At 38.4% G+C, this 8,762-nt stretch overlaps 1 pseudogene; it reads left to right on the top strand.

Moving 5' to 3' along the window:
* LOC109223167 overlaps positions 3,712-8,762 on the top strand; it is an 8,759-nt pseudogene continuing 3,708 nt past the window's right edge.

The following is an 8,762-nucleotide window of genomic DNA, read 5'->3' on the forward strand; positions in this document are numbered from 1 at the left end:
TGCATTTCTACAAGAGGCTATTTTAACGGCTTGAACTCGTGACCTCCTGGTCACATGGAAGCATATTTACCATTTACGCCAAGGCTCCCTTCTTATAATATATTCATATATTTCTGCAAGAGGCTATTTTCACGGCTTGAACCCGTGACCTCCTGGTCACATGGAAGCAAATTTACCAATTACGCCAAGGCTCCACTTCTTATAATATATTCATATATTTTAATTTAATCATGGCACTGAAATTTGTTTAATCAGATTCAAATATGAAGATATTGTAAAATATGAAAACGACAAAGAATTTATTTGAAATAATTAAAACATATTTGTTTAACAAATGGTAGTTTTTTATTGTCAGTAATCTTTTTTTAAAAACAACAACAACAACAACAACAATGACCCAGTGAAATCCCACTAGCGGGGTCTGGGGAGGGCAGTGTGTACGCAGACCTTACCCCTACCCCGAAGGAGTACAGAGGCTGTTTCCGAAAGACCCTCGGCTCAAGAAGACAAAAAGCCAAAAGAAGACAATATTAGTAACACCACAGATATAATATGAAAAAATACGAAAAATAGGAACAACATGAAATCAAGAAGAATGATACAAAGCAAAAGCAAAATAGTATCCCTACCAAACTAGTCACGCAAAGTTATGGCATAAGACAAGACTCAACTACCTCCTAACCTGCAACCCTAATACTCGACCTCCATATGTTCCTATCAAGTGCCATATCTTCGGAAATCTGAAGACTCGCCATATCCTGTCTAATCACCTCCCCCAATACTTATTAGGCCGCCCCCTACCTCTTCTCGTGCCCTCCACAACCAGCCGTTCGCACCTCCTTACCGGAGCATCTGGGCTTCTCCTCTGAACATGCCCGAACCATCTAAGCGTTGCTTCCCGCATCTTGTCGTCAATGAGAGCCACTCACACCTTCTCCCGAATATCATCATTCCTAATCTTATACATCCTAATATGCCCGCACATCCACCTCAACATCCTCATTTCTGCTACCTTCATCTTCTGGGTATGTGATTTCTTAACCGGCCAACACTCAGCCCCATACATCATGGCCGGCCTAACCTTATAGAACTTACCTTTGAGTATCAGTGGCACTCTCTTGTCACACAATACTCCAGATGCTAACCTCCACTTCATCCATCCTACCCTAATACGGTGTGTAACATCCTCGTCGATCTCCCATCCCCCATGGATAACCGACCCAAGGAACTTGAAACTGTCTCTACTCGGGATGACCTGTGATTCAAGCCTCACATCCACGCCCACTTCCCTCTACTCAGCGCTGAACTTACACCTCCAGGTATTCCGTCTTTGTCCTGCTAAGCTTGAAACCCTCAGATTCAAGAGACTGTCTCCAAACCTCCAGCCTCTCGTTAACACTGGTTCACGACTCATCAATCAAAACTATGTCATCAGCGAATAACATGCACCATGGCATATCCCCTTGAATGTGATGTGTTAACGCGTCCATCACTAGGGCGAATAGGAACGGACTGAGCGTAGAACCTTGGTGTAACCCCATAACAACCGGAAAATCCTCAGAGTCGCCTCCTACTGTCCTAACCCGAGTATTTGCCCCATCATACATGTCTTTAATCGCCATAATGTAGGGAATCGACACGCCTTTTGCCTTCAAGATTCTCCAGAGAACTTCTTTAGGAACCTTGTCATACACTTTTTCTAGGTCAAAAAACACCATGTGCAGGTCTTTCTTCCTATCTCTGTACTGTTCAACCAACCTTCTAACAAGATGTATAGCTTCTGTAGTAGAACGACCCGGCATGAAACCAAACTGATTGTCGGAAATGGACACCGTCATCCTCAACCTTGCTTCAACCATCCTCTCCCATACTTTCATAGTATGACTCAGTAATTTGATACCCTTATAATTGTTATAACTCTGGATATCACCCTTGTTCTTATATAATGGGACCACCGTACTCCACCTCCAGTCATCCGGCATCCTCTTCGCCTTAAAAATAACATTCAACAACCTAGTCAACCACTCTAAACCTGCTTTCCCCACACACTTCCAAAATTCTACCGGAATCTCGTTAGGCCCGGTCGCTTTGCCCCTACTCATCTTACTCATAGCTCCCACGACCTCCTCAACCTTGATGCGTCTGCAGTAACCAGAGTCACTGTGACTCTCAGAATGCTCCAATTCATCGAGCACAATATCCCGATCCCCTACTTCGTTAAGAAGTTTTTGAAAGTAAGTCTGACATCTCCTCTTAATCTGGGAATCTTCCATCAATACTCTACCATCGTCGTCCTTGATGCATCTCACTCGGTCTAAATCTCGAGCTTTCCTCTCTCTCTCTGCTTGGCTAGCCTAAATAACTTCTTCTCCCCTCCTTTTTCCCCTAGTTCCTCGTACATACGACTATACGCCGGAGTCTTAGCCTCCGTGACCGCCAGCTTCGCTTCCTTCCTAGCTACCTTATACCTCTCCATGCACACTCGCCTCTCTTCCTCACCTATGCTCCCCACTAATGTCCGGTACGCCTCCTTCTTCGCTTCCACTTTACCTTGTACCACTTCATTCCACCACTAATCTCCTTTGTGCCTGCCGGAGACGCCCGTCGAGACCCCCACACCTCTCTCGCAGCCTCCCTTATACAGTTTGATGTCGTTGACCACATAGTGTTCGCGTCACCACTGCTCCTCCATGCTCACCAAAATCAAAAATATTTGTGTTTAATATTAAGTTTTTAAAAAGCTTTATCTATTAATATTATTATTTTTTGAAAGAGTCAATATGATGTGTCAGTGTGCTAAATGTGGATATTTTGTTGATTGAATTGATGAATATGGTTTGACTGATAAATCGGTGAGCTTTGATTTTATAAGTTTTATTAAAAATATTTAATTAGGCAAGAAAGTTGACTTGAGATTTGTTCACAGTAATGTTACTAACAAAATTAAAAATGCTATCAATATATCTTGAAAATTAACGTTAAGGGAAAATTAAATGTACAAATATATTATAAAAATAATAAATAAAATAATATTAAGTTATTTTAATTATAGATAAAATACCTAGATGAAAATATATTATATAGTATATAATATAGAAGGTATTACATAAATGAGATGATTTATATAATGTCAAGGGCATAATAAACTTTTCAAGTAAAAGCATTATAAAATTTGGCCAAGGGGATTTTTGTAATAATTAGAGTAAAGTAAAATAATTTTTGTATAACAAAAGAAAGAAAAATGACATTTACAGCTTATTTGGATGGTTGTTTTTATATTATTTCATAAAGTATCGTATCAGGTTGTATTATATACTGTATCGTTTGATTAATACAATATGTGGATAGATTGTATCGTTTGCCATTGTTTATAATATCACGTACCAGAAATATGAAAAATAAACTTGAAATATTATTAAAAAAATTACGATACGAGGTAAAATTATTATATAAAAAGTTAGGGTAAATGATAAGATAATATTATTTAATAATAATGACGGGTGAGATGAGAGATAAAGACGAGGTAAGGACGCGACAACACCAAATCGATCGTTACATAAAGTGACACATTTCGTCGTTACGTAACGATGAATTTAACGATACAATAAAATTTAAGTAACAATTAAAACAAATAACAAATTTAAAGTAACAATAGGATATAACAACAATCCAAACAAGTTGTTAAGTAACTAATGCAAAGTTGAATGACTTGCTAAATAATCACCCATAAAATTTAACGGAAAAGAATTGGTTTTAATTATACAATCCCTACTGTTTAGTGTTTATTTTTCAATCTCCTTCGGCTGCGAACTCATCCGCAATCTCTTTCTCCGAACGAAATCGAATTGTAAGTTCTCTCTTTCTGCCATAAAACCAAATCCCTACTTTCAGTAATTTTCTGTTGTAAACGACGTTGTGAGTTTGGTTGTAATTCTTTAAACTGTCTAAAGAAAACTTGGAGGATTAGTGCTTGAAAGTGTTATGTTTGCTGAAAGCTCTCACTTAGAAAATATCATCAGGAAAAGGCTGTTTATTGAATTGCTTGTTGTTGGATTTTGACCAAATGCCTTTTGAGTTCTGAGGCAGTTTGAGCTATCTAGAATTTAATGTTATATATATTTAGACTTAGAACATAACTGTCTAAACATTGAGCTGCAGCTAACACTAAACACCCTTAGAAAATACCTTCTAGCCATAAACCTATTATATGAGTAGCGAAAAAAAAAAAAACCTAAGTGATTTCTTTCCATATGGTCAAGCCTTGGTAGATAGAATTTATTAATGTATGTATTGGTAAGAGCATATCAATTGAGGAACTTTCTTGAAAAGTAGGTTTAGAAATGTAGTTCTATGACGTAGCTAACTAAGTATAAAGAGCTCTCTTACAGGCAGTGGCGAAGCCACATGGTGATTAGGGTGGTCAACTGACCACCCTTCGTCGAAAAATTACACTGTGTACATAGGTAAAATATTACGTTTTAGAAGTATATTATATATATTGAACACCCTTCGTCGCAAATTTTTTCCACTTCTTTTAAATTTGAACACCCTTGAAAAAATTCCTAACTTCGCCACTGCTTACGGGTAGAAGTTAAAGTGCCTATGGTTGGGGAACAATGGAGGAACCACAGAGAGGGTACTATTATTGCTTATGGTTCAAACAGGGGTAAGAATACAAAGCTCTTCAAACATGCTTGGGTTTAATTACATTTACAAGTTGATTGGACAACAATGTTTTAAAATGTGGAGGGGTAATAATACAAAGTTTTTCAAACATCCAAGTCTAGAGCAATGGGACTGTTGTTGTATTTGCTAATACTCTTGGTTTCCTGGTCATTTACTAATTCAGATGCATTCTGCCGATGTCAAACCTTAATTTTACACCTTCCAGCCATGTTTATGAGCATCCCGACCGTTGGCATGGGGCGATTGCATAAGTTGTGAAGTGGCAAGTGGTTCTCGAGAATCTGTTACCTTGAGGACTAATCCTGGCCAGTAAAAGATGGTTGAAGATGATGGTGCCATAAAAATAGGCATAACCATGGGAGAATGAATCTGTCACTAGTGGCTGTTTAGGTGTTATAAATTGCTTATCAAAGGTTCCACTCTAGGGTATCACTGCACCTGTGCACCATAAGGATGGGATTTTTATTTTTGTTTTGAGAGAGAAGCAAAAAATAAAACTTTTTGAGAGAAAGGATGAGAAGCTTGTTTGTCGGCCTTTTTAATTGTTGGTAAAATTTCCGATCTAGTTGGATTTTACCCTTTCATTCCTTATTCTTATTTATGAATATTCCACAATGTATCCGTCTGATAAGCTCCATGTCCCTTTCTGCTGGGCTAGTTCTTACACATGCAGACAGGAACTGTTGTGGTGTCAGTTTCGCTTGCTTTCTGTAGTACTTTGGATTGTTTCTAACGGGCTCTCTGTGCTTGATTTGTGCATGGATTTTTTTTTTTTTTGATAAGGTAAGATTTAAAGAAAGTAGATATTTGTGCATAGATTTGTTACTTTCTGTTAATCGGGCATGAAGCTATTGTTGGTCTTGCTGTTCTGCTGATAGACTTTCTCCTGCATTATTCCTAAGTTGCTCAGACACACGTGCGGGGTATCCGATACGGGTGCAAATCTAGAGGCCGGATCCTTCATGGTCTAAATTTTAACATTCGGAGATACGAATCCAGGTATGAATACCGGTGTGGGAATTCGTCTATATCTAAAAATAGAGCTATAAAAATATGCCTAAATGCAGTGTTGTCAAAGGCGCGCTTAAGCCCTGAAGCGAGGCTCAAAATATGTTGAGCGCTTCGCCTCGCTTTGTGGGCGCTTTAGTATCGCAGCAAGGCTCTAAGGCATACTATTCCTTGCCAACAAGTGTAATCATGAAAAGACGACATTAAACAATTTATCGTATTTTTTTTCCAATTTCTTTGTCCATATATTTGTTATTCATACTTATAATTATTAATCTTGGACTACATATACATATTTTTACTTTTTCTCTAGTTGCGCCTTTTTTCATTAAAGCCCACGCTTTATTTGCGCTTTGCGCTTAAAGCCCCAATGGACTTTAGAGATTTTTTGCGCTTTTCGCCTTTGATAACACTGCCTAAATTATGAGATATCTTGTGGAAAACTTACATGCAGCTTGTAGAGAACTCAATCTTTTATTAGGTAGCTATCTAGAAATCTATAGTAGCCTTTGTCTTGAGAAATCAATGCCAAATCTTATTTGAATGATGAAGAATCCATTTTAGACGTTATAGATTCCTTGTAAGAAGAACAAGGATATGTTTTTGCTTCTTTTGGAATCTGTAAATGGTTACTGGTACAACCTTGTGCTGGGCTTTTTTAATACATTAGTGTTACCTTTGTCAAAAAAAAAAAAAAATCAATGCCAAATCTTATTTTTTTAATTTCCCTGTAATTTGTGGTCAAAATACCCAATGTTGATCGACCAAATCCAGTACATATTGCACACCCGTACTAGTGTTGATGTGGTGTCGACACGGATGCAGCACAACAAATGAAGAGTCCACGGAACTTAGTTATTTTCCCTCTCTTATCGTGCTTAAATATTTACTCATCTGCAGACTCTGTTCTCTTTTAAATTCTGATGTAGATACTGAAACATTATGCAATCAAGAATAGCTGAACTCGAAGTGAAATAGGTAGACATAAAAACAGTCTCAGGACTAGTACAACAGCAGTCTCTAAGGTGTAGTGCCCATGGCTACTCATCGCTAAGGCTGTTTTTTGGTACTAAAACTTTGGTAGATACCTGTTAACTTAGTTAGAGGTAGTAAATGCTCATTTTTTGTTCGTATTGCACAAGAATATTTTCTTAAGGTTTGCCCAAAACTGGAATGCATGTCATTTATTAGTATGTTATTTTGTACAGGTTATTAGAGTGTTTCAAACTGCTCCTGCATTCATGTCCTGCTATTCTCTTTAGTGGTGATGGATCAACAAGCTCATGATTATGCTGCTATGGTTTTTTCTCAGCAGCAGCATCAAGCAGCTAGCATGCAACAGCAACAACAGTTTGGTTTTCATCCCCAGCATCAACAATTTCCTCCTTCAGTTCATGGTCCTCCATTTCTGCCTCCACATTCTTCTCTTCAACAGTTCCCTTACCCTCGCCCCTTTCAGCAAGCACAACTCCATCCACATACACTGCCTCCTCACCTTCTTCACCTTCAGCAGCAACAGCAGCCACCTCCTGCATTTCCTCCACATATGCCTCCTCATCATGCACCATCACCTTTCCACAATCTCTATGATTCTCCCCCGCCTCCAGCTCCTCCACCATCTGATCCTGAACTCCAAAAGCGTATTGACAAATTAATAGAGTATGCTGTCAAAAATGGCCCCGAGTTTGAAGCAATGATCCGCGAAAAACAGCAAGATAATCCAGCTTACAGTTTCCTCTTTGGTGGTGAAGGCCATTACTACTACCGCCATAAGCTTTGGATATCTACTCGCCCACCTGGTGGACCATTTAATGCTCCTTTTCCATCCTCTTCTTTGCCTATGATGCATCCACCAAATCCTATGACGAGTCCATCACCTTTAAATCCCACATATAGTGGCTCCAATACTGCTGCTGGGGCTTCTGCTACAATGTTGGGTCCACCTCATTTACATCAACCTCCTTTGCCACCATTCTTTGAACAGCAGCCCTCTCAGGCTTTTGGCCGCCCAGATTATGATCATTCATATAGGTCTTTCAAAGGTTTATCAAGGCCTCTTCCATCAGATGTTGAAATGGAACTGAATAATGTACTAAACAGTCTTAGTGGTACCAAAGAGTCAATTAAAGGTGCAAAGAGTTGGTTCATGCAGAGGTCTCCATTTATACCTGCTTTGGCTGAGGCACTTAGAGACAGGGTATTTTCTGTAGATGATCCTGAGAGACAGCTGCATATAGTCTATCTTGCCAATGACATCCTATTTGAGAGGTAATATATCATTTTGTTACTTACTGTACAAGTAGATACCTGTGCCTGAATGAATTCTCTATCTTGCACGAAGTGTGAACGAGGCTTCCTTTATTTCCTTTTCACAAAAAAAAAAAAAAAAAAACTTTGAACTTTTTTCAGTTATGCCTTTTTCTATAAGGAAAAAATATCTTCATCTTTTCCTAAAAAAATGTGTCACTTTGGTGCATCTTATTGATTTCTTGTAACAGCTAAGCAGTATTAAACATGCCCTTATAATCATAAGGAATTAAAGAAACCGAGTACCTGAAACACTCTTAGGCATCCGAAGACAGCTTTATTATCATAGATCTTTTTCTCTGTCTCTCGTTTCCCCCCGTCCTCCCAAAGCCGGCAGTTTGATAAGGTTATACTTGATGAATGTGAATATGAATTATATGAACTTTAACATCAGCTCCACCATCACAAGCTGATGCCAGCTTTGAACTAAGCAAGGAAAATGGATGTATTCCTAAAAATGAAGGAGGTATAGAACTTGGAAGAAAACTATTTTGACAACATAGAAGGTAATCCTAGCTATGATGCTCATTTTATGATAATATGGCCTTTTTTTTTTAATTTGGGGGAGGAGAAATGCCGAAATGTGGAGATGGTACATCCTTAGATAGTGACCAGATAGACACCTCTACTTGACAGAGATGTGTCTCGCAAACTTCCATGTCTTACCTGTCATATAGTGTGTCTCACACTCAATATTAAGTGAGTAAAGTTTTGATTGTACTAATGAAGTTTAAAAACATAAATTCAAAAAAACTTATCCT

Source organism: Nicotiana attenuata, chromosome 3 (assembly GCF_001879085.1).
Source record: "Nicotiana attenuata strain UT chromosome 3, NIATTr2, whole genome shotgun sequence".
Classification (NCBI taxonomy): domain Eukaryota; kingdom Viridiplantae; phylum Streptophyta; class Magnoliopsida; order Solanales; family Solanaceae; genus Nicotiana; species Nicotiana attenuata.